Source organism: Mustela erminea, chromosome 12 (genome assembly GCF_009829155.1).
Source record: "Mustela erminea isolate mMusErm1 chromosome 12, mMusErm1.Pri, whole genome shotgun sequence".
Taxonomy (NCBI): domain Eukaryota; kingdom Metazoa; phylum Chordata; class Mammalia; order Carnivora; family Mustelidae; genus Mustela; species Mustela erminea.
Window position 1 is genome coordinate 70538012 of NC_045625.1, and position 26486 is coordinate 70564497.

The following is a 26486-nucleotide window of genomic DNA, read 5'->3' on the forward strand; positions in this document are numbered from 1 at the left end:
AACCTAGGGAGGCGCAGAGGAACGACACCAAGGCAGCTCTTTCTGCAACAACATGGGCTTTATTGTTCCAGCATGCTGGGGCTCTGCAACATACCCGAAGATCAGGCAGAGGCTGAGAGCCCTGATCAAAGGGAGCATATGGTTTTTATACATTTTTTAGACAAAGGCTCGGTACAAAGCCACAATCTCAGTGACCTCTTTACACAGTTACAGTTTCTGGTATGCTCTGCACAGTTTACATTTTTCAGTTAGCCATATCTTATCGTCCGGGTGTAGCTGGGCGGCTGTGAAACTAGGACAAAACAGTTCTCTTCTTTGTTAACCACAAGCATAATTCAAGGACATCTCTTAAGCAGGGAAAGTGCTCAGGATGTAGGGCCTCGGGGGAATGGAGGGGAACACAAGGGGAGGGCCATGCTCCTACTTCTCAAGGTTCAACCAGCAAAGCAGGAGAGCAGTTACAGAAAAGCAAGTTAGCAGAAGCTTCACACAATTTAACTCTTTCAGCTCTGGATCTCTTCATTCCCCACGTCTTCTTGTGGGTATCTCTAACCTTAGAGATTGTGAAGATCATCCGAGTGTAATGCTTCATATTGTTGCCTTATTACCATTAACTTGATCTGTCCTATTCTATCTTGTACAAAGGCTATCAACTTATTTAAAATACAGGGTCCTATAGTCAAAAGCAGGAGGAGAATAAGTATGGGTCCCACAAGCACTGACAAAAGAGTTGTCAGCCAAGGTGACTGAGAAAACCAAGATTCGAACCATCCTCTCTGAGCCTCTCTTTCTTGTTGGCGAGCCTCCAGGCCATGGATTCCTGGACCATTCCAGAGTGGTCTGCATAAAAGCAACATTCTTCCCCAAGAGCGGCGCATAGGCCGCCCTCTTTCATAAACAGGAGATCTAAGTCCCTTCTATTCTGGAGGACCACCTCAGCTAGGGAGGTCAGAGAGTCCTATAAGGCAGTGATAGAGGTTTCTAATGCCTTAAGGTCTTGATCAATGGCAGCCTGTAGGTGGGCAATTTGGCTGGAAGTATGCACCATGGAACCTACTCCTGTTCCCACTCCTGCTGCAACCCCTAGGCCCATGAGACTAGCCAGAGAAATAGAAATAGGCTCTCTCTTATAGCGAGTGACCAGGGGCCTGAAATGGTCTTCAAAGCTGTCGGAGGAGTGGTATAGAATGCGGGGATATAGTTGTACCATCACACAGAAATGAGCAGAGGCATTGAAGATGCCAGTAGAGATGCAAGGGGTGAGCCCTGTGTCACAGGCCCACCATAGGCCAGAGCTAGGTGCCAGATAGGGATCAGAAGAATTAGAGTCCATGGTTTCAGCGCACAAATCTTGCAAGGCAGTAGGAGCGGTCCTGATGCAGATTCCCTTGCCTCTCACCTCAGGGAGGGTCAACCGGGGTTTTGCATCCCAACTACAGGCCGTGGTGGAACTAATGGTTCCATTACTGGCTACACCTTCATGATAGGGAAGGGAAGCTGATAAGCAGAGCCAGCAGGAGGTCGTTAGCTCACTATGAGTAGCATTCAGGGCAGAATAGGCCCCCTTTATTAAGTGGAATAATGCTGGACCGGGGGGAGACTGAGTAACGGGGGATGTTAGAGGGAATTGGGTCGAGGATGGTGAGGTGGGAGAAGAGGTCCCCGGAGCTAGAGTTCCCAAAGGGGGGCTGCTGGTTGTGGGCAGAGAGTGGGGCTCCGAAGGGGGTCCTGGCATTGGGGCTGGACGAGATGGTTTGAGAACTGGATTAGGACCTACCAGTTTAGGAGTCTCTATCGTCCGCAAGCAGATGGTAAACCATAGACCATCATCATAACCCTCTTTATATAACCGCAGTCCCCATGTCCTTCCTTTATACCATTGAGTTAAAGTAGAAGGGTCTCTCCCAGCGGGTGTAAAGGTAATATTTAAGCCATTACACAGTGCCGACTTCTCACATCCTGATACTCCAGTCCAACAGGCTGGTATTGGATCCCTTTTGTTGTGATGGGTATTATTTCTCTGGACTTGGATCCAATCCCATGAGGATGAGGGTCGCCAATAGGCATATCCCGTGTTCTCGCACCCCCAAGCCTTACAGTAGAAAGATTCTGGACATTTTAGAACTTGGGCTCGCTTCTGCCCATCCTTAGGACAAACATAAAAATCTAGGGAGCTAAGTGCACATCGGACCTGGGCAGTCGAGCACCCATAATAGGGCTCCTTATCAAGAGGGTAAGGCATGAAAATGGGCATTTTATTCTGGTTTTCTTGGTCTGGTATGTCCCAGGTATCTAACCCCATGAATAACTGGCAAAGATCAGGGGTTAATGATGGCCACCACGCACCAGGGGTATGAGTCCTATGTATCTTCCATACGACCTGGCCCGTAGGATTTGAAATCTCCCATGCCATTTGTTGGGGCGCATGGGGATTGCTATAAATCATTCTAAGTTGGCTGCACAGAGTTAGTGCTGCCAGGAGCGAAAGGACTGGCCCGAGAAACAGAGTCATGTTGTGGGATTCTTACGGGCCAGCTTGATGCGGAGGGGGTTGGTTGGGTGCCGATGGGCAGTCCACAGGTTTCCTGCGCTTGGAGTAGAGCCTGTAGACTGGTGAAGGTCGTCAGTGCCACCTGGTTGCCCAAGTCTGTTAGTCTCAGGAGGGGACAGGAGTGTGCCGCTCTGGTGTCGATCAGCAGGAGCAGGTCTGAGCTGACTAGCATGGATCTAGGCCACAATGCCGTCGACCTTGACAGCAGTTGGCGTGGTCAGCAGGATCAAGTAGGGTCACTTCCACCAAGGCTCAAGGCTGTGTACCTGGTGTCAGCGGATGTAGACCCAATCACCTACAGAATAAGAGTGGGGAGTAACAGTACCCGGTCGGTAGGCCTCTGATAGGCCCTTCCAGATATATTTCTGGATGGCCTCCAGAGCCTTAAGTCTGGGTATCAGCATGGCAGAGGAAGTAACAGATGTCCCATATCCATGTTCAGTCATGTGTTTTAAAGGAGGGGGTCCCCCATAGAGGATTTCAAATGGGGTCAGGTTCCTCCTAGAGGGGGAAGGGGTATTACGCGCACAGAAAAGGGCATAAGGAAGGAGCACCCTCCAATCTTTCAAGCCAGTCTCTATAGCTAATTTGGTTAAGGTCTCTTTTATAGTTCTATTCATTCTTTCTACCTGCCCTGAACTCTGGGGTCTATAAGCACAATGCAGTTTCCAATTAAACCCCAAGACCCTGGCCAATCCCTGACTTACCTGGGCCACAAATGCAGGTCCATTACCAGATCCTATTACCTTAGGCAGCCCAAATCAGGGAAAGATCTCTTCTAGGATCTTCTTGGCGATGACCATGGCCGTCTCCTTCTTAGTGGGGAAGGCCTCGACCCATCCTGAAAAAGTGTCTATAAAGACTAGCAGATACTTATTTCCATATGTTGCTGATGTTACCTCGGTGAAGTCTACTTCCCAGAAGATTCCAGGCCGGTTTCCCCGGTCCCTGGTTCCGGGGGAGCCGTCTGCTCGTTGCACGTTTGTCACTGTGCAGGCTTCGCAGGAGGAAACAATGTCTTGAGCCAGTTCCTTCGCCCTACCCAGAGGTAGGGACGGTAGATTTTGGTCCTTTAATAACTCCAGCAGCACTCTGGTACCTAGATGGGTGAGGCTGTGGGTGAAAAGTAAAAATTCATTTACCTTTTCCTCCAGGGTCTCCAGCTCAGTGACTTCTTCCAATGTAGTCGGGATGTTTGCTACCGGGGGGTCATGCAGGGCGGCCGCTCTTGCTTCTTCATCTGCGCGACGGTTGCCCTGGGCAACTGGGTCTTCACCTTTTTGATGTCCAGGGCAGTGTATGATGGCTATCTCCTTTGGGAGGTGGATAGCCTCAAGGAGATCTATAATCTCCCGTTTGTTCTTGATTTCTTTCCAGTGGAGGTGAGAAGCCCCCGCTGCCGGTAGATGGCACCATGTACATGAGCAGTGGCAAAGGCATAGTGGCTGTCTGTGTAGATATTAGCCTGCTGGCCCGTCACCAGGCGCAAGGCTTGGGTTAGAGCAATAAGTTCTGTTTTCTGAGCAGAAGTTCCAGGAGTTAAGGGTGCTGACCAAACCACAGTTCGAGGCCCAACCACCGCCGCCCCAGCCCGTTGCTCCCCTTGTTGTAGGAAGCTGCTCCCGTCCGTGAACAAAGTTACATCAGCATGGGGCAGGGGTCTGTCCTTGAGATCTGGCCTCGCGCCTGTTTCTTCAGCCAGGATATCCTGGCAGGAATGGATTACTGGGTCATCCGTGTCCTCTGGCAGCAGGGTGGCGGGATTAAGGAGCACAGGATTGCCAAAAGAGATGCGGTCTTTGTCTAACAGGAGGCTCTGATAGTGGGTTATGCGAGCATTGGAGAGCCAGCGGTCTGGGGGTTGCCGGATCACACTTTCCAAAGTGTGAGGGGCAATAAGAGTGATTTTCTGTCCCAAAGTCAATTTGTCAGCATCCCTGACAAGTAAAGCTGCGGCGGCTATGACTTTCAGGCACCTTGGTCATCCGCCAGCAACAGGATCCAATCTTTTGGATAGATAGGCTACGGGGCGCTTCCAGGGGCCCAAGGATTGGGTCAGTACTCCTCTTGCCACCCCGTTCCTTTCTTCCAAGTACAAGGTGAAGGGTTTTTCTACATCTGGTAAGGCCAAGGCGGGGGCTGAAAGCAGTGCCCGCTTTATCCCATCAAAAGCCTCTTGTTGTTCCTTCCCCCATTCATAGGGGGCCTCATTTTTTTTTTAAGATTTTATTTATTTATTTGACAGAGAGAAATCACAAGTAGATGGAGAGGCAGGCAGAGAGAGAGAGAGAGGGAAGCAGGCTCCCTGCTGAGCAGAGAGCCCGAAGCGGGACTCGATCCCAGGACCCCGAGATCATGACCCGAGCCGAAGGCAGCGGCTTAACCCACTGAGCCACCCAGGTGCCCCGGGGGCCTCATTTTTGGTGAGGGGATAAAGCGGGGCAGCTAAGGAAGCGAAGCCAGGTATCCATAAGCGACAGAAGCCTGCCATCCCTAGGAACTCCCTTAGTTGCCTTCTAGTCTGAGGAGGCGGTATTTGAGTAACAATCTTTTACCTTGCGTCCGTGAGCCACCGTTTACCTTCCTTGATCTTATAGCCTAGAAACGTCACTTCTAACTGGCAGAGTTGAGCCTTTTTGGCAGAGGCTCGATATCCCAGGGTAGCCAGAGCCCTTAACAGGGCTTTAGTCCCATGGAGACACTCCTGCTGGGTCTCAGCAGCCAGTAGGAGGTCATCCACATACTGCAAAAGAGTCAAAGTGGGATGTGTCTCCTGGAAGGATTTCAAGTCCTTATGCAAGACTTCATCAAACAGGGTGGGAGAAGTTCTAAAACCCTGGGGAAGCCGCGTCCAGGTGAGTTGACCCGAAATTCCAGCGTCAGGATCGGTCCACTCAAAAGCAAAAATGTGTTAGCTGTCAGGATGCAGCCACAAACAGAAGAAGGCATCTTTTAAGTCTAGCACAGTGTACCAGACTCGGGAGGGACTTAGCGTGCTGAGGAGATTATATGGGTTTGGCACCGTAGGGTGTATTATCTCCACCCAAGCATTCACTTCCCTTAGGTCTTCCACAGGGCCATAGTCATTAGTTCCAGGTTTCTTTACAGGGAGTAAGGGAGTGTTCCAGGCGGACTGGCAGGGCACTAAGACTCCTTGTTGAAGGAGCTTGGTGATGTGAGGGCGGATGCCCTCTCAAGCTTCCTTACTCATTGGGTATTGTTTTACCTGGATAGGGGTGGCAGAGGTCTTAAGTGCCACCACTACAGGGGGTTGGGCAGTTGCTAAGCCCAATCCCACAGTTTCAGCCCAAGCCTCAGGGAAGTCCTGTAGCCATCCTTCCAAATCCGGGAGGTGGTCGGTAGGGTTGGGCCCTTCAAACAGCTTGTACTCATCTTCTAGGGTGACAGTCAGGGTATTGACTACAGGCGGAGTTAGTGGAGGGGAAAGATCCTTATCCAATCGGCATAGGCCCACAATGGGGTTTAAAAAAAATCAAAGGCCCAGAATCAGTGAAGGTAATCCTGGCTAGCAATTTGGTCAGCAAGTCTCTCCCCAGCAGGCAGGGCAGTCAGAGAGCACCAAAGAGGAGTGGTGCACCCTCCCGTTCCCTAAATCCACCATCCGCTTGGTGGTCCAGGGGCGGTACCTGCTCCCTTTCGCCCCTCCTGACAAGGGCCCGTTTGGATGAGAGGGGCCCTAGGGCCTGCTGCAAGACTGAATAAACAGCTCCAGTATCGATCTCAAAATCGATAGGAGTCCCCTCCACCAGAAATTATACCCTGAGCTCAGGGAGGGGGCCCAAGCCCCGTCCCCCCTAATCATCATCTTCAAGAGCCAGGAGGTTGGTAGTGCGGGGTGGTGGCTTGTTCTTCTTTTTAGGACATTCCTTAGCCCAGTGTCCACGCTCTTTACAGTAGGCACACTGGTCTGAGGCCAAGTTCGGGCGTCGCCTAGGAGAGTGGCCCAGGTTCCTTATCTTTCCTGAAGTCTTAGTATCTGATTTTCTACCAGTTTCTACCACTGCCGCCAGGATCTTAGTCAACTCTCTGTTCCTTCTTTTATCCCTTTCTTTTTCCTTTTCCTCTCTTTCTCTCTCCTTCCTTTCCTCTTTCTCCTCCTCTGTTTCCCTTTTATTAAAAATTTTGTGGGCGCCTGGGTGGCTCAGTGGGTTAAGCCGCTGCCTTCGGCTCAGGTCATGATATCAGGGTCCTGGGATGGAGTCCCGCATCGGGCTCTCTGCTCAGCAGGGAGCCTGTTTCCTCCTCTCTCTCTCTCTGCCTGCCTCTCTGCCTACTTGTGATCTCTGTCAAATGAATAAATAAAATCTTAAAAAAAAAAAATTTTGTTAGCTTCTCTGACTAAATCTCTAATAGTTAATTCTTGTAATCTCTCCAGCCTCTGCAGCTTCCTTCTTATGTCTAGTGCAGACTGCCCAATGAAAGCCATGGCTATTGACGCCTGCTGTTCCTCCGACTGAGGGTCAACGGGAGTATACCTCCGGTAGGCATCAAGAAACCTTTCTAGAAATAGAGAGGGGCTTTCAGTAGGGCCCTGGATCACACCTCTTACCTTAGCCAAATTAGTGGACTTTCGGCCCGCTTTCCTGAGACCCGCCGCTAGAGTCTGGTGATAGATTTCGAGGTATCTCCTACCTTCAGGCAGATTAGGATCCCAGTCAGGGCGCATCAGAGGTGAATATTCATCAATCAGATTAGGAAGCTGGGTAGGTTGCCCGCTGGGGTTAGGCACATTCTTTCGGGCATTCAGGAGGACATTCTCCTTCTCCTCAGAGGTGAGGAGGACTGAGAGCAGCTGCTGGCAGCCGTCCCATGTGGGCTGATGGGAGTTCAGTAGAGAGGTAATTAGATCTGTTATGCGGGCAGGGTCCTCAGAGAAAGGAGGGTTATTATTTTTCCAGTTATAGAGATCAGAGGAGGAGAAAGGCCAGTACTGGAGGGCCGGCATGTGGCCCCCTTGCCCATTTGGAATGTCTGGGCCATATGGTCTGAGCGGGAGCACGACTGCCTCCGCCTCAGGACCTTGATCATTATCAGCCCCGGCCGTGCAGCTACGGATGCCATGGGCTGGTCCGGAAGGAGAGACGGAGGAGTCAGGCACCGGTGCAGAGGTGGTGGAAGGCGGATCAGAAGGCACCGGTCCCGGTTGAGGAGGAATATGAGGAGGTAGGGGCTGTGGACCAGGTACTGGAGGGTAAGGAGGGGGAGCTTCAAAGAGGAGAAGGTCCTGTGAGTCTGGAAGTACAGGGGGCTTAAAGAGACTTTACAGGGGAGTTGGAGTGGGTCCGGCCAGGGGGATGGGCGTTGTTAGAGCAAGGACCATCGGATTTGCAGGCAAAAGGGACAAAGGAAGTGGGAGATTAGGAGCGGGAGGCAGAAAAGGCTTAACCCAAGAGGGAGGATTTTCGCAGAGATCCTGCCACACCAAGATATAAGGCTCCTGGTCCAGATGTCCCTCGGGTCGGGGCCGGTAGATGACGCTCTTGACCTGCAAAATCAGGGAAAGATGGAAAGACCCCTCGGGGGGCCAGTTGATCTTGAAAGATGGCCATTCAGTGGCACAGAGAGTCTGCCATTTAGTTTTCTTTATATAGAGAGAGAGATTATGAGCCCTAGCCCGAACCTCTGACCAATGGGCTAGGGTTAGGGACAGGGGAGTTGATGTGTTTTGTCCCATCTCGAAGTACAGGAAGATTCCTGCGGTCACCAAACCTAGAAGAAAGCAGGACACAAGTGCTTGTCCCCACTGGGACTGTAGGAGAGATGAAAAATAAAATAGTGGCCTATGATAGTGTTTTCTGGGATATAGCAGATGTGGATCCTCTGGATCTACCCGATAGGAGGCCACCAGGCGTCCCTGGCCCTCCTTCACCTCCAGGGCGTCCCCCAGGGTTGCAACCGGTGTCTCCCAGACACGTCTGTCAGACACTGAAGGTTGCCCAGATATCACCAGAAATCACGAGAAAACAGAATCAGACTAACATATGCGCATGAATATCGGTACCAAAAGAGGAATAGGTGCCGTAGACTTACCCAAAGAGTGAGTTGGGGCCGTCCTGTCTGGCGTCCCGTTGGCTGGGTCAAATCTCGGTGGAACCTCAAATGTTAGGGTCAAGAAGACCTCAATCTAGGGAGGCGCAGAGGAACGACACCAAGGCAGCTCTTTCTGCAACAACACGGGCTTTATTGTTCTAGCATGCTGGGGCTCTGCAACATACCCGAAGATCAGGCAGAGGCTGGGAGCCCTGATCAAGGGGAGCATATGGTTTTTATACATTTTTTAGACAAAGGCTCGGTACAAAGCCACAATCACAGAGACCTCTTTACACAGTTACAATTTCTGGTGTGCTCTGCACAGTTTACATTTTTCAGTTAGCCATATCTTATCGTCCGGGTGTAGCTGGGCGGCTGTGAAACTAGGACAAAACAGTTCTCTTCTTTGTTAACCACAAGCATAATTCAAGGACATCTCTTAAGCAGGGAAAGTGCTCAGGATGTAGGGCCTCGGGGGAATGGAGGGGAACACAAGGGGAAGGCCATGCTCCTACTTCTCAAGGTTCAACCCGCAAAGCAGCAGAGCAGTTACAGAAAAGCAAGTTAGCAGAAGCTTCACACAATTTAACTCTTTCAGCTCTGGATCTCTTCAGTATGTTCTTGACTTCTAAAGAGAATGTAGAGTGGTGAGGGACTGTGGAAGAGAGAGAGAGTCTTTCCATTCTTCAGCTCTGCTCTCATGGGACCACCAGGGTTTGGGGGACTTTGGGTTGTTGCTGAGAACAACTAAGTCAGTACCCCAGTAGAATCGTGGCTACCTTTACCTGCTCGCTCCTGTTGGTTGACCAGTTATTTATGGGGCAACTTCCACAACGATAAACATGTTCTTCGTGCTCTATGCTTTCAGCATACAATGTGTGTCCCAAAGGAACTTGGACCCTAGCTTATCAGAGAAACCACCTGTGGCTATCTTACAACATCACTGAAGATAAGGAGAGACTGAGGAACCGTTCCAGATTGAAGGGGACCAGAGAAACATGAGAACTAAATGCAAAGTGGGAATCAGAAGTGAATTTCTTTCTTAGAAGGACATTGTTGGGACAGTTGCTACACATGAATGGAGTCTGGGAATAAGAGAGTCATAAGGTGTCAATGTCACTTTCCTGATTTTGATGGTTTGTAAGTTATGACAGAAAATGTTCTTGTAGAAAATCTACACCAAAGTATTCAGAGGTGGTGGAGTACCAGGTGGGCAACTTATAGGGGGTGGGGGGTGTCTTTGAATTTGGAGTAACAGCCACTCTGGTGTGCTTGGGACAGTCCCAGTTTTGGCATTGACAGTCCTGTGTTTGGGAAACCCCTCTGTCCCAGGAAAATGATTGGTCACCCTGTTTTTACTGTGCCAGCAGCTGTTCTGGAAATTTCAGTTGTTTCAAAATAAATGTTTTGGTAAAAAGTAAAATAATTCGAGTAATAATGATTCAAGTGACTCCTGCAAGCATGGTTAAAGAAGGAGTTTCCAAGCAATAGGACAGATAGAAGCGGTGTAGTGGGCAGAAGTGATCACAGTCGGCTGGACCCGCCAGGGGCAGGTGAGGGCCCGTGTGCGGTCTGCGAGCTCCTCATGGTGTGCCCACCAACTATGCACCATTGTGTGCTGCCCTTGACCTTGTTGCTTAGTTATTCCATTCTTCAGTCTCCTCGTCTGTAAAATAAGAATGCTGTAGAATGTGGGTTTCCAACATTCTGAGAGGCAAAACCCTTTCCGGAAAGGCAGTCTTACTATTTCTGAGGCAATGGAACTGCTCTAGTTGAAGTGTATGATGCTTGTGCCATCCTGCCAAACCACTGGCCTTACCTGAGCCTGCTACCTTGTACTCTTATCTTCCCTGACACCCTGGGGCTGGAGGAAATGTAACAGAAGGCACTGGGTGGGAAAATATTTCTTTGTTATTTATGATCACCTTTTTTTCTCTTCACATAGTTACTATTTTGTATGTGTGTGTGTTTGTGTGTGTGGTAAGAATACTTAAGATCTACATTCTTAGCAAGTAGCAAGTATACAATTCAGTATTATTAATTATAGTCACTGTACTATAACTTCGATCTCTGGAATTTGTTAATCTTATAGCTGGAAGTTTCTACCTCTTGACCAATGCCTCTCCATTTTCCTACCTCCCAGCCCTTGGCAACCACAGCTCCTCTCTTTTTCTGTGAATTTGACTTTTTTGGAACCCATGCCTAAGTGATTTCATTTGGTGTCTGTCTTTCTGCGACTGTCTTATTTCACTCAGCATCATGTCCTCTAGGTTCTTCCATGTTGCAAATGACAGGATCACCTTCTTTTTATGGCTGTATTATATATATGTGTGTGTGTGTGTGTGTGTGTGTGTGTGTGTGTGTGTGTGTTTGTGCATACACACACATATATAATTTTTTTTTCTTATCCATTTATCCATCAACACCTAGACTGTTTCCATATCCTGGCTATTGTGAATAATACTGCAATGAACATGAAAGCGCAGATTTTTTTTTTTTTTAAGATACTGATGTCATTTCCTTTGGATTTAGACCCAGAAGTGGGATTACTGGAACCTACAGCTACAGCACTTCTACTTTTATTTTTTTGAGAGGAAACAAACAAACAAAAAATGAAAAGGGAACCTATGGAGTGGGAGAAAATATTTGCAGACTATGTATCTGATTGAAGTTAATATCCAAAATATGTATGGAAGTCATATAAGTCAATAGCAAAAAATAAAATAAAAATAACCTGCTTAAAAATGGACAGAAGGGGCACCTGGGTGGCTCAGGGGGTTAAAGCCTCTGCCTTCGGCTCACGTCAAAATCCCAGGGTCCTGAGATCAAGCCCCGCATTGGGCTCTCTGCCTGGCAGGGAGCCTGCTTCCCTTCCTCTCTCTCTGCCTACTTGTGATCTCTGTCAAATAAATAAATAAAATCTTTTAAAAAAATCGACAGAGGATCTGAATAGACATCTCTTCAAAGAAGACATACGATGGCCAATATATGAAAAGATGCTCAACACCACTCATCATCAGGGAAATGTAAATCAAACCCACAAGACATAACATCTCACAGCTGTTCAGATGGCAGTTATTAAAAAACAAAAGAGAGAAGGTGTGAAGAAAAAAGAACCCCTGTGCACTGCTGATGGGAATGTAAATTTGTGCAGCCACTATGGAAAACAGTAGGGAGGTTCCCTTGCCTCCTAAGATGGATGGGTCCCTTCTCCTTAGAAAATTCCAGATGCAACTGTTACTTTCAAGACACACATGGTATCTTCAGGAATCATTTCTCAAAGTGCATACATGCATGTTTAAGAGAAAGTGTCCATTTAATACTATTTAGTATCAACATTATTTATATAACACTATAATTTGTCAGTAACACCTGGGAATGCATTTATTTATGAGATTGATTTTCTATTTGGTGGAGAGTCAGATCAACCTGCAGACACTTAATGGGATTGGAGAAGGGGAGGGTAGAGGTGAAGTCTAGGTCAATGGAACATGACTATTTGAATATAAGGTCCTGGTCCCAATCTGAAAGTTCTTATTCCAAAACCAACCTGACAGTCATTATACTTTTAGGATAATGATTGAGAAAATTCACAATGTCAAAATACTTCTCTGGGCTCAGAAGTTGTTTTTATGTGACCCTGAATTCCAGGGTCATTTGTTTTTTTACCCAGGCCATTGTCACATAAGCTCACATAAAGATTCTTCAACTACTTGTAGTAACTGATTCACCCCACTTCTGGGGTTCTGCAGCCTTCTGCTTGGGCCAAGAGTCTTCTGGCTAAATTTTCTCTTATCTGGAAGCCTCCCCACCTGCTGTTCTGTCTGCTTGGAACATTCTTCCCTCCGTTCTCTTGGCTGGGCTAACTTGGTATGAAATTCAGGTCTCAGCTGATATATTATCTCTCCAGAAGTCTATTGATATGCCTCTTCTATGACACCCCAGCATCTTGAGCTCCTATGGTTAGGTGGGATGATGTTCTGCATGGGGACATATGGAGAGGTAACCCCTATTGACTGGGAAATAGTTGTATTCAGAGAGCAGTGAGGATGAGACATTTCCTGAGAGGCCACAACTCCGCCACACTTCTGAAGGAAGTAAGGTTTTAGAGGAAACCAGACAGAGCTCACCCAGAAAGAGTTACTTCTGGACTCCACTGACTGATAGCTCAGAGGAGGAATGTTTGGATGAACCTGCAGAAAGTAAAGGGACACCTAGAAGGTATGTTCTAGGCAGGCAGTGTAGAGGGTTCTCAGAAATTGCCTTGTCTCCCACAAGTGACTGCATATTAGTGTCGAAAACCATAGGGCTAAGTGGTTCCCCTGCCCCTGGGGGTGCATCCTGCAGGCTAAAGTGAGGAAGGTCTGCAGAGGACCAGAAGAGTCCTTTCTGAGGACCACCAAGGGTGTCACAATGCAGTTCAAGGCTGACAATTCCAGAGGCGAAGAGCCCATCTAGAAACTTCCTGGGGGTCCCAGTATAACTCCAGTCACAGCTCCACTGGAAAGAGGAAGGAATCAGATAATATGGGGTTCACTTTAGGGTCCCCCAAACTGATATTAACCACAAAAATGAATGGAAACCTGCCATCACAGAGAGAGTAAAAGGGACTATTATGGGGATAGTGCCAAGAGGTGGTCAGAACAGAGGCATGCAGAGTTCTACTAAAAACAGTCCTTCTTTATGAAGAATTATAATTGTAGGCAGAACCTCTTGAAAGCAGCTAGGACAAAGAAGATCCTTACATACAGAGGAAAGCCCATCAGAATAACGTCAGACCTGTCCACATAGACATGGCCAGCCAATATTCAGGGCACTGAATGAGAAGAAAATGTAGCCAAGAAAGACTGACATTCAAAATGGATGGAGAGATAAAGAGTATCCAAGACCGGCAAGGCTTAAAAGACTATGCAACCACCAGGCCGATACTGCAGGAAATATCAAGGGGGCTTCTTTAAAGGAGGAAAAAGCCCAAGAATAGCATTGAACAGAAATATAGAGACAATCTACAGAAAGAAAGACTTCAAAGGTAACACAATGTCAATAAAAATGTATCTATCAATAATCACTCTCAATGTGAATGGCCTAAATGCACCCATAATACGGCACAGGGTTGCAGACTGGATAAAACAACAGGACCCATCCATATGTTGTCTACAAGAGACCCATCTTGAACCTAAAGATGCACCCAGACTGAAAGTGAAGGGATGGAGAAGCATCTTTCATGCCAATGGGCCTCAAAAGAAGGCTGGGGTAGCGATTCTTATATCAGACAAATTAGATTTTAAACTAAAGGCTGTAGTCAGAGATACAGAAGGACACTACATAATTCTTAAAGGGACTATCCACCAAGATGATCTAACAATTGTAAATATCTATGCCCCCAATATGGGAGCAGCCAATTACATAAGAAAACTGTTAATCAAGATAAAAAGTCATATTGATATGAATACACTAATAGTTGGAGATCTTAACACGCCTCTTTCAGAAATAGACAGATCATTGAAGCAGAAAATCAATAAAGAAACAAGAGCATTGAATGACACATTGGACCAGATGGACCTCATAGATATATACAGAACATTCCACCCTAAAACAACAGAATACTTATTCTTCTCAAGTGCACATGGAACCTTCTTAAGAATAGACCACATACTGGGTCACAAATCAGGACTCAACCGATACCAAAAGACTGAGATTATTCCCTGCACATTCTCAGATTACAATGCTTTGAACTGGAGCTCAATCACAAGGAAAAGTTCCAAAGGAACTCAAACACCTGGAAGCTAAAGACCACCTTGCTTAAGAATGCTTGGATCAACCAGGAGATCAAGGAAGAACTGAAACAATTCATGGAAACCAATGACAATGAAGACACTTCGATCCAAAACCTATGGGATACAGCAAAGGCGGTCCTAAGGGGGAAATACATAGCCATCCAAGCCTCCCTCAAAAAAATTGAAAAATCCAGAACACAGCAGCTGTCTCTACACCTTAAAGAACTAGAGAACAACAAATCAACAACAAATCAAACCAACTCCACATAATCAAGATTAGATCTGAGATCGATGAGGTAGAAACCAGAGATACAGTAGAAGGTATCAGTGAAACTAGAAGCTGGTTTTTTAAAAGAATCAATAAGATTGATAAACCATTGGCGACACTAAACCAAAAGAAAAGAGAGAAAGCTCAAATACATAAAATTATGAATGAAAAGGGAGAGATCACAACGAACACCAAGGAAGTAGAAACAATCATCAGAAGTTATTATCAACAGTTATATGCTAATAAGCTAACCTAGATGAAATGGATGCATTCCTGGGAAACTATAAACTCCCAAAATTGAACCAGGAAGAAATTGGCAACCTGAATAGACCAATATCTAGTAACGAGATTGAAGCAGTTATCAAAAACCTTCCAAAAAAACAAGAGCCCAGGACCTGATGGATTCCCTGGGGAATTCTACCAAACTTTCAGAGAAGAAATAGCACCTATTCTCCTGAAGCTGTTTCAAAAAATTGAAGGAAAAGGAAAACTTCCTGACTCTTTCTCTGAAGCCAGCATTACCCTGATCCCCAAACCAGGCAAAGACCCTACCAAAAAGGAGAATTTCAGACCAATATCACTGATGAATATGGATGCTAAGATTCTCAACAAGATCCTAGCAAATAGGATCCAACAGCACATTAAAAAGATTATCCACCATGACCAGGTGGGATTTATCCCTGGGCTACAGGATTGGTTCAACATTCGCAAATCAATCAATGTGATAGAACAAATTAATAAGAGAAGAAAGAAGAACCACATGGTCCTCTCAACTGATGCAGAAAAAGCATTTGACAAAATCCAGCATCCGTTCCTGATTAAAATGCTTCAAAGTATAGGGAAAGAGGGAACATTCCTGAACTTCATCAAATCTATCTATGAAAGACCCACAGCAAATCTCATCCTCAATGGGAAAAAGCTTGTGTCCTTCCCGTTGAGATCAGGAACACGACAAGGATGCCTACTCTCACCACTCTTGTTCAACATAGTATTAGAAGTCCTAGCAAAAGCAATCAGACAACAAAGAGAAATAAAAGGTATCCAGATTGGTAATGAAGAAGTCAAACTCTCTCTCTTTGCAGATGACATGATTCTTTTTTGGAAAACCCAAAAGACTCCACTCCCAAACTACTAGAACTCAAACAACAATTCAGCAACGTGGCAGGATACAAAGTCAATGTACAGAAATCAGTGGCTTTCTTATACACTAATAATGAAAATACAGAAAGGGAAATTAGAGAATCGATTCCATTTACTATAGCACCAAGAACCATAAGATACCTGGGAATAAACCTAAACAAAGAGGTAAAGGATCTATACTCGAGGAACTGCAGAACCCTCATGAAAGAAATTGAAGAAGACACAAAAGATGGAAGACCATTTCATGCTCTTGGATTGGAAGAATAAACATTGTTAAAATGTCTATACTGCCTAGAGCAATCTATACTTTTAATGCTATTCCAATAAAAATTCCACCGGTATTCTTCAAAGAGCTGGAGCAAATAATCCTAAAATTTGTATGGAATCAGAAGAGACCCCGAATCACTAAGGAAATGTTGAAAAACAAAAATAAAGCTGGGGGCATCATGTTACCTAATTTCAAGCTTTACTACAAAGCTGTGATCACCAAGACAGCACGGTACTGGCATAAAAACAGACACATAGACCAGTGGAACAGAGTAGAGAACCCAGATATGGACCTTCAACTCTAATGGTCAAATAATCTTTGACAAAACAGGAAAAAATATACAGTGGAAAAAAGACAGTCACTTCAATAAATGGTCTTGGAAAAACTGGGCAGCTATATGTAGAAGAATGAAACTCGACCATTCTCTTACACCATACACAAAGATAAACTCAAAAATGGATGAAAGACCTCAATGTGAGACAGGAATCCATCAGAATCCTAGAGGAGAACATAGGCAGTAATCTCTTCAATATCAGCCACAGCAACTTCTTTCAAGATATGTCTCCAAAGGCAAAGGAAACAAAAGCGAAAATAAACTTTTGGGACTTCATCAAAATCAAAAGCTTCTGCACAGCAAAAGAAACAGTCAACAAAACAAAGAGGCAACCCACGGGATGGGAGAAGATATTTGCAAATGACAATACAGACAAAAGGTTGATATCCAGGATCTATAATGAACTCCTCAAACTCAACACACACAAAACAGACAATCATATCAAAAAATGGGCAGAAGATATGAACAGACACTTCTCCAATCAAGACATACAAATGGCTATCAGACATATGAAAAAATGTTCATCATCACTAGCCATCAGGGAGATTAAAATTAAAACTACATTGAGATATCACCTTACACCAGTTAGAATGGCCAAAATTAGCAAGACAGGAAACAACATGTTTTGGAGGGGATGTGGGGAAAGGGGAACCCTCTTCCACTGTTGGTGGGAATGCAAGCTGGTGCAGCCTCTTTGGAGAACAGTGTGGAGATTCCTCAAGAAATTAAAAATAGAACTTCCCTATGACCCTGTCATTGCACTACTGGGTATTTACCCCAAAGATACAGATGTAGTGAAAAGAAGGGCCATCTGTACCCCAATTTTTATAGCAACAATGGCCACGGTCACCAAACTGTGGAAAGAACCAAGATGCCCTTCAATGGATAAGGAAGATGTGGTCCATATACACTATGGAGTATTATGCCTCCATCAGAAAGGACGAATACCCAACTTTTGTAGCAACATGGATGGGACTGGAAGAGATTATGCTGAGTGAAATAAGTCAAGCAGAGAGAGTTAATTATCATATGGTTTCACTTATTTGTGGAGCATAACAAATAGCATGGAGGACATGGGGAGTTAGAGTGGAGAAGGGAGTTGGGGGAAATTGGAGGGCGAGGTGAACCATGAGAGACTATGGACTCTGAAAAACAATCTGAGGGTTTTGAAGGGACGGGGGGTGGGATGTCGGGGTACCAGGTGGTGGGTATTATAGTGGGCACGTATTGCCTGGAGCACTGGGTGTGGTGCAAAAATAATGAATACTGTTATGCTGAAAATAAAAAATAAATTAAAAAACACAGTCCTTCTTTGATAACTCAGAAGCAATTTGATCTAATACATCCTGAAAGTTATTTGGACCCTGAAGTTGCCTGCCTTCCAATGAATGTGGCAGAGGACTCCTTGGAGAATGCTGCTTTTCATGGATGGTTAGGTGTCATTGTCTTCCATGGGCCCACCACAGATGCACGTGGTGCCCATGGCAGCACTTGGTTTGACCAACTGCCTCCCCCTAGGACAGAGGGCAGATCAGTACAGGCGCCCTGAGTGGTCACCAGACAAGGAACTCATGAACAAATGGAAAAGATACTGCCTTCAACCTTACCCTATTTCCAGAGGTATTTCTATAACTGGTTTGAAAGGATCCTTTCCTTTCCAAGATGATGGTGATGAGCAACTGTGTACACCAGAGCTAGAGGCCAATGTGCTGGAGACATATTTCTATTACTTACACATGTTGAACAGATCAGGAATGTCTCTTCAGAACAGAGGAACTCCTCTTTGCCTTTCAGGGGCCTAGAATATATGAATCAGAGTCAGTAATCACACCTTCAGAAGGGAAGGGCAGGTCCAGAAGGGCCAGCCTGGACAGAAAGACCAAGGAGTGGAGAGATGGGGGTGATAGCATGCAGCTGTAGAAGGTGAGGGGGCCCCCATCCCCAAGGACAAGGCTGTGCCAAACAGGCAGCTCTGGAGGAGATCTGGAAGAGAGAACCTCAAGGCATCTATGGTATAAAATCAAAGCTGGGGGAAGGGTTTCATGAGCATCACGTTTGTTGACACTTGTCTCACCTATCACGTGGCCCCTGAGGATAAGCCACAAGCTTCTGGCTTCATCATGTGCTTGATGTATTAATGTATTAATTCTTTGCTTCATTTTCCATAGATATAAAATGGGGATTGTCTTGGTCCCTCTGGGCTGCTGTAACAAAAATTCCGTCAGCTGTGGTGTTTAAACAACAAACATTTATCTCTCACAGTCCTAGAGGCTGGGAAGTCCAAGACCAAGGTTTCAGCAAATCCAGTGTCTAGTGAGGGTCTGCTCCTATATCTGTGCTATGTCCTCAACATCGCAGAAGCAGAAAGGGGAAGCAAGGTCTCTCATGACTCCTCTAAGGGCATGAATCCCAACATGAACCCCCCCCCCCCGCATGACCTCATCTAACTCTAATGACCCCCATGACCTCATGTAACCCTAATGACCTCTCAAAGGCCCAATTCCTGATACCATCACATGGCAAGTGGGAGGTGGGTCTCAACATATGAACTTTGGGGGGACACAAGCTCTCAGTCCATATCAGGGATAACTTGAAGTATAAACTGTTGAGATATTATGCAAATATTAGCTTTATTTTGGCAGACCAAAACCATTAGCTAATTAAAAAATAATCTCAGAAAATAGTTATTTGGAAAGAGCAAAGCAACAGCATTCTTTTTGGCTAAAGAGATCTCTCTCTCAGGTGCCTGCATTTTTTATGAGCAGAATTCTATTCATTCTGCTGTCGAGTAGTTTGTGTGGAAATAAACATTTTATGCCTTTGATGTAAAATACATTTTAATAACCTAGCATTAGAAAATAGAATTTGCCTCTCCAATTTGAAGGCTGTGTAGACAGAAAATGATTAATGCATTTTCATTTCATAGAATAAGCTCAGATTAGGAATTCACAATTTGCTAGATCTTTATGCAAAAACAAAAATTCTTATTAGAATTCATTCCTTTTTGGGTTTTTTTTTTTTGGAACAAGGTTACAGGATTGGTTATAAAGAGTAATAAAATAGAATACTCAAAAGCTTTTTGAGATACAGCTGAAATGGGAGAAGATACATATTAAAGTAGGCTTACAATATTCTTATAAGATCTGGGAAGCTGAGTGGCATGACTTCCAGCACTGCAGATTCTAAAGGACACCGGTAAAATCCAATCCATGTGCTTAAAATGAAATGTGATGGATTTGTAACTTTTTATTTTGTACTTTTAGGGAAGTTATGTTCTACTTCCCTCAAAATGACATCCAGAATGGTCGGCTATGGGAGAGATCAGGAAATAGTCCAATATTGGATGTTCAGCTCTTAAATGTGGAGATGTGAAGCCAAGGTTTGACTTCCCTTCTCTCACATAATATTATCATTTTAAATAGCCAAGTATCAATAGGGGCAATCTTCTGAGAAATTAGTTCATACTCTAGCTTATACAATGCAGTAAGGTCAATTATGTATTGGTGGTCTATCATGGAAAGATACAGGGTGTTAGACACAGAAGGGAAGAAGAAATAGTTACTCTAGAATATGAAGTTCTCTAAGAGAAGTGCAAACAAAATGCTTGGAGAACAAAAGGAGAAGTTGTTATGCTGGTGGAATCAGAAAATTCTTCCTTTACTTGATGGTAAGTGAGGTTTTGAAGGATGGGTAGGAGTTTAACAGGTAAGAAAAGGAATACCAGGGGTTGCCTGGATGGCTCAGTCAGTTAAGTGTCTGACTCCTGATTTTGGTTCACGTCATGATCTCAGAGTTTTGAGATGGAAACCTGCATCCCCAGTGCTGAGTCTGCTTGAGATGCTCTTTCTCCTTCTCCCTCTGGCCTCTTACACTGCCCCCCTTTCTCTCCCTCTCTAAAAAGAAAGAAAGAAAAGGAAAGAAAGGAATACCATTTGGTGGAAATAGCATGACTATAGTCAAAGATGTAAGATACTTGGATTTTTTTTTTTGAAGGAGTAGTGAGTTTTCTAATACATTGGCTATATTTGGATTATTTTGTTTGCAAGTGATGGAGACACTGCTCAGACTACTGAGGTAACAAAAAATGTATTGGTTTGCTTATTTGTTATGGTTTCATCTAGCTCATTTGTTATGGTTTCATCTAGCAATTCAATGCAATAACATCAGCATTCAGCCTCTTTCCATTTCTTGGCTTTGCTTCCAAGATGGCAAGAGCCCTCATCCATCTTTACTGTTACATTTGGCTATGGGGCAAAACTGTGTAGAGCTGGCTCCTAAAGCAGACTTCTCCAAAGAGTTCCTCACTTGTTTTATGACCTTGAACCAGTGCTGGAATACAGAAGCTGAAGTCATCAGAGACTTGAGTAGGAACTATGGCCCTGCCATTTCTTGACTGAGTGGCTTTGGTTGAGTTAGTAAAACTCTCTGAGAGTCAGTTTTATGACTTATAAGGTGGGTATGATATTTATCCTGTCTATTTGAATGGTTATTGTAAAAGTTAATTGAATAAAGTATATGGAAGTACTTTGAACATTATCAAGTGCTATGTACATGTAAGGTAAGATTAGTAAAAGTAATATTAATACTATGTGTATTTGATAAATCCCAACTTCTGGAACTGTTATATCTTTTTAGTATATGTTTATACCCCTTTTATAAAATAGCCCCATGACTATCTTAACAGTCCTCCTCCTCTTCCTGAAAACAGTGAATGTTTACAAAGTACTTACTTTGTATGTGCTAAGCATGTTTCATGCAGTGTTTCATTTATTCCTTCCAGCAGTCCATTTTGCAGAAGATGTCACTGAGATTAGGGAGGTGAGGATCTCGTCCAGGTTCCCCTGGTTAATACATGGCAGAGCCAGTGTCCAGCCCCATCTGAGAACTCTTGATTTGAATCCCTCCAGTCTACTTTCTCTGCAGACTGATTTTCTACAGTCCTGTAGGTCATTAACACCACATTTCTTAACCGGTTCCTGTGTACGCCCATGCCACCACAGCTTTAAACTCCTGTGTGAAGGAGCCTGCAGTAATCTCTTCTGGTTTCCAGTTCTCCTGAATGCCACCCCCAGAATGTGACTGTGAACTTTCGGTTGAATATAATTTGATATGAAAGCAGTTGTATGTTGTGCCATGTTGACATATCCTTATGTTAAATTGCAGCCACTGTTCTCCATTAGATTATATGTTCCCATGGTTGGTTTGAGCTTACCGATGTGGAATCCATTTTTCTTGCTTCATCCAATGTCTTTAGAAAGTGCAAGTGATTTAATTCCTGAGATTTCAGGAATTGTATCAAAAGCACCCAAGTTTTCCCTTGGGAAGTTTTGGTTCTTGCCAATAAAATCTGTTGTTCCACAACCAGTGGAAGCACAGGGCTTGAACATTATATCTTACCCTCAAACGTGGTCTCTGGACTCCAGACACAGGCCTACATCCTCCTGACTGACACACCACCTGAATGTTTCACTGGAGCTCCACATTAGGCAAGTCTAAAACTACATCCATGGGTCCCTGTTCCTCATCCCATGATAGCCCTGCTGCTCTGTAGTATCTTCCATTAGTGCCTGGCACCCCTACACACCCAGCTGTCCGCGTCAGAACCCTGACAGCTGTCCTGACTTTGCCCCCTTCTTTACCCTCCATTGTGGTGCCTTCCAAATCCCACGAGTCTTTGCCTCCTGAATATTGTTGATTCTAGCTATTTTTCTTCTGCTCATACTTTTACCCTCTGCTCTCCCTGGAGGACTATAGTAACCTCCTACCTTATTCCCCATAAATACTCTGACTCTCACTTTGATCTATTCCTCCTACTGCCATCAGAGTGATTTTTTTTTTTTCCAAACGTCTTAAAAGGTCACTCTGCTGTGGACCTCCATTGTCCTTAGAGTGAAGGTGACCTTCACTAACACATCCTCTGGGCTCAGCATGGCCCCATCCCTTCCTCTTGCCCTCTTCACTGCAGCCACAGTGCAAGCTGGGTGCATTCAGTCCCTTGGCCACAGTGCTCTTCCACCCCCACGCCTTTCCACTTCCCTCTGCACCATGAGCAACTCACCTACTTAAGGGATGACCACTCCAGAGCTGAGCTTAAAGCCCCAGGGCCGCTCCCCACCCCACCACCCTCAGACTAGATCAGGTCTATTAGTCTCTTTGCTCTCAATGCACTCTGTTTTCTTCTTTCTAGGAACTTATCTAAAATAGGATGAAATAGAAAGTAAGGAGAGTCTACAAGGGCAAGGTCAACTCTGTCCAGCTCACTTGGAACTAGCACTGTGCTTAGCACTTCATAAGAGCTCAAGGAGTGCCTGGGTGGCTTAGTCAGTTAAGCATCTGACTCTTGATTTGGGCTTAGGTCTTGAACTCAGCATCGTGAGTGCAACCTCTGTGTTGGGCTCGGTATTGGACTCCATGTGGAGCTTACTTAAATAATAATTAGGCGCCTGGGTGGCTCAGTGGGTTAAGCCTCTGCCTTCAGCTCAGGTCATGATCCCAGAATCCTGGTATCGAGCCCTGCATCAGGCTCTCTGCTCAGCAGGGAACCTGCTTCCTCCTCTCTCACTGCCTGCCTCTCTGCCTGCTTGTGATCTCTGTCTGTCAAATAAATAAATTAAATATTTGGAAAAAAAATAATTTAAAAAATCTCAATAATTATTTATTGAATAAATGAGTAAATAAATGTAAAGTTTGTGGAAAGCTGACCTCATTTTTAGTGGATTGCTGTGATGTATCATCTCTAATATATCTATAAATTATATGTGTAATATATATACATGACTATTATATGGTCTCTATATAAACATTTCCATTTTTACTAGCTTAAGGAATTAAAAGTTGGGTCCTTTGAAGAAATAATCCAGATAACAATAACTTTCTCTTTTAAATACTGCTTCTTTTTAAAGCAATTTCGGTTTAAAAATTTTTAAAAATAAATTACAAAAGCTCGCTGTCATTTCAACATATGCTGGTCATAGTTAAATACTGTCTTGACAATTAATCTTCATTATTACCTATGGTTCTGTTTTCCCTTTTATTGTTATCATCTTTCTCACCCCTGAATCATTTTAACAGTCTTACTACTATGTCCTTCCAATCTGTTTTAGATCTAGAAATTAATTAAACATACTTGTTAAGCTTGTGCATTAAATAAGAGTTAATAAGGCTTTGAGTGAAAGCCTAAGGAGCAAAGTGCATGGTTCTATGCGGCAGAGTGATTTTAGCTTCCTTCGTGTATGTCCTAGGCTGGTTTTTGGATGCTCAGAATAGTCCAAGGTCTGATAACCTGGGAAGAGAGATATTACCATATTTATTCATGCATTTAGGAGCTAGAGTATTTAAAATAGAATGCAAATCACTTGAAAAATGGAATTGAAGAGAACACAAGCCAAGCATGAAATTGCACCAAGTAATTTTCCCTATCTACATACTAAGTAGAGCTAGATCTTCAGGAGGTAACTAATTTGTAGTTAGGAATGAAGAAGTAGAAAAAACATCCCATTAATATCTACAGTTACCCAACTGCTACATGTTGGCCACATGACAAGTCACGTTTTATTCTAAAAACATTTCTCAGAATGCTATTTTTTAAAAATTATGAAATGGAGCTGGATTGCTTAAGGAATTGCCCCCCACCCCAGCGCCCCTGAATCTGATTAGTATTTGGAGCTGTCTCCCTTAGCAAGACCTCTGCAAAGAGAATACTCAAGCTATGGTGATTTACAATTATTTCAGCAAGGTACGATGCTAGGAAGATACATTCTTGTATGCTGTGACTCTTGAATGGGCCGTTTCTTAGCATTCTGCTGCATCTTTTTGATACAGTTTGAGGCTGAAGGAAGTACGCTATGTGGAGAAGAACCTCATTCCAGACAGAGACCTGAGGCCGGTGGCCATCCCATCAAAGTCAGGGTACAGTCAGCTGGTTTAACTTAGCGGGTAGGTGTCTTTCTTCCCCAGCTTCGCCAGGATGGTCCCAAACCTGTGCAACTGATGGAAGTCAATGACCTTCTAGGAAAAGGAGGGCCATCCTTTTATCAAAAGTCTATGAGTAGTTGCATTCCCTGTTAGAACCTGGACTCAAACATGTTCCAGAGAATGAAAGCCTTGAAGGACAGAGTCCTAGATTCCTTAGACCCACTTCTAGTGTGAAGTCAGCTAGAGATCACGTCCAAGGCGGCTTCGTCCCTATTTCATTGCCTTGGTGGCCCTTAAGTAATTTCTAGGTCTTTGTACTTTAGGGAACATCAATAAAGGGAACATTTCATCTTAACTAATTCATGTAACAAACATTGAGTCCTTGTTATGAGCAGACACTGCCTCATGCACTGGGGACACACAACAAAACAGATAAAAAACATCCCTCCCCTCATGAAGATGATAATCTAGGGAGTGGGGCAAAAATAACACACACAAATAAGTAAACCATGAAATGTGGCAGCTGACAGTAAGTGTTTGAGAGGAAAATAAAGCAGCAAAAGGGGATAGAGAGTGCTGGAGGGGTTGGAATTTTAAATATGGCAGCCAGGGGTTTCCTACTGAGATGAGGATTGACTGTAGAACTGAGAGGAGGCTCTGGGGGAGGAGCTGAACAAGGGCAACCACAAGCGCGAAGGCCCTGATTGGGAACCTTCTTTTTGGTTGGGTATGTGTGAATCTTTTTGGAAGACTTTCCTGCATCCATGTGGGTACGTATGTGTGCGTGTGTGTGTATCCATAACACATGTACACAAATGCCACCATTAAAGAGCATACTCTCTGCTATTTCTTACTTAAGCACGTCTTAGAGGTCCTTCCTTACCAACAGACAGGTATGGCTCAGTCTTTGGCAGCTCTACCGTGTTCCGCGTCACACGTGTGATATCTGTAGTTAATCAGTTCCCCATGAATGTACTAGGCTAGGGCTGGTTCCCAGCCCACCTCCGGGTCTGAGAACTAGAGAGGCACTTCCCCTGCCCATTTCTTTGTTCTCCTTTTCTGTCACCCCTACTGGCCACGTGGCGTATCTTGGCGTCTCTCTTGCCAACTCCGGGGTCCTACCTGCTCTCATCCTTCCTTCTGACCTTCGGTTCAGGAAAGACTTGTCCTCCGTCCTGCTACCTTCTGAGTCCTTCATTCTGTGTCAGCTTTGGCTGACAGGTGCTGTCCTGTCAGGTGAAGTCCCTTACATTATCTTTAGACGTGGAAGGAAACTCTTTGTAAGAGGATTCAGAAGTGCCTTGTGCAGACCTGTCACCCATGGCTGTGGGTGTCACTCTCTGACGTCTTGGGCTTCATTTCTCCCTGAGTCTGTACTCACCCGGAATCTCAGGGGGGCCTCAGCAGCACTGAACACGACAGTCTCGTCCTGACCTCTAGTGGATGACGCTGTTTCAACATGCAGGCTGCCCATGTTGGTGAGCGATTTCCTGCTAGACAGGCGGCCTCAGTCAGTAGATGCAGGCATGCTTGCTTTTGCTGAAAGTGCGTAACTCTCCCTCTCTCTTTTTTAAAGATACTGTTTATTTATTTATTTGTCAGAGAGAGAGAGAGAGGCACAAGAAGGGGGAGCAGCAGAGGGAGATGGAGAAGTAGGCTCTCCCGTGAGCAAGGATCCTGATGCAGGACTTGATTCCAGGACCTGGGGATCATGATCTGAGCCAAAAGCAGACACTCAACTGACTGAGCCACCCAGGGGCCCCAGTGCAGAACTCTCTAGAGCAGATCTCTAATAGGAAAATAAAACTGACTTTGCCCTAATAAGTTTTCAGGGGTCAAGTGCTATTTTGTTTTGGGTTTTGTTTTTGTTTTGTTTTGTTTAGTCTATCCAGGTGTCTCCAAAATGTATGGGGTGGGGGTGGGGGGGGATGATAACTTCCAAGCCCCCAACTTGCAAAAGTGTAACCTGGTTTTGTTTCCTGACCTAAAATCCTGCCAAACTTTGGAAGAGGGTTGGATCTTTTTTCTCTTGCAAAGGTCTTGGAAATAGTTGGGGAGTCAGCAAGCAGAGTAATTTGAGATGAAAGCCTCTCAGGGCTCAGACCAGGTGTCTGAAGTTTGTAACTTTTGGATGAGTTCTTTGTGTGCTGACCCCTTCGTGTGGCAATCCTCTTTCCTTCTTT

At 44.9% G+C, this 26486-nt stretch overlaps 1 pseudogene; it reads right to left on the reverse strand.

The window, feature by feature from the left end:
* Positions 1-536: 536 nt before the first annotated feature.
* Positions 537-25777, reverse strand: LOC116570005 (annotated as a pseudogene).
* Positions 25778-26486: the final 709 nt, after the last annotated feature.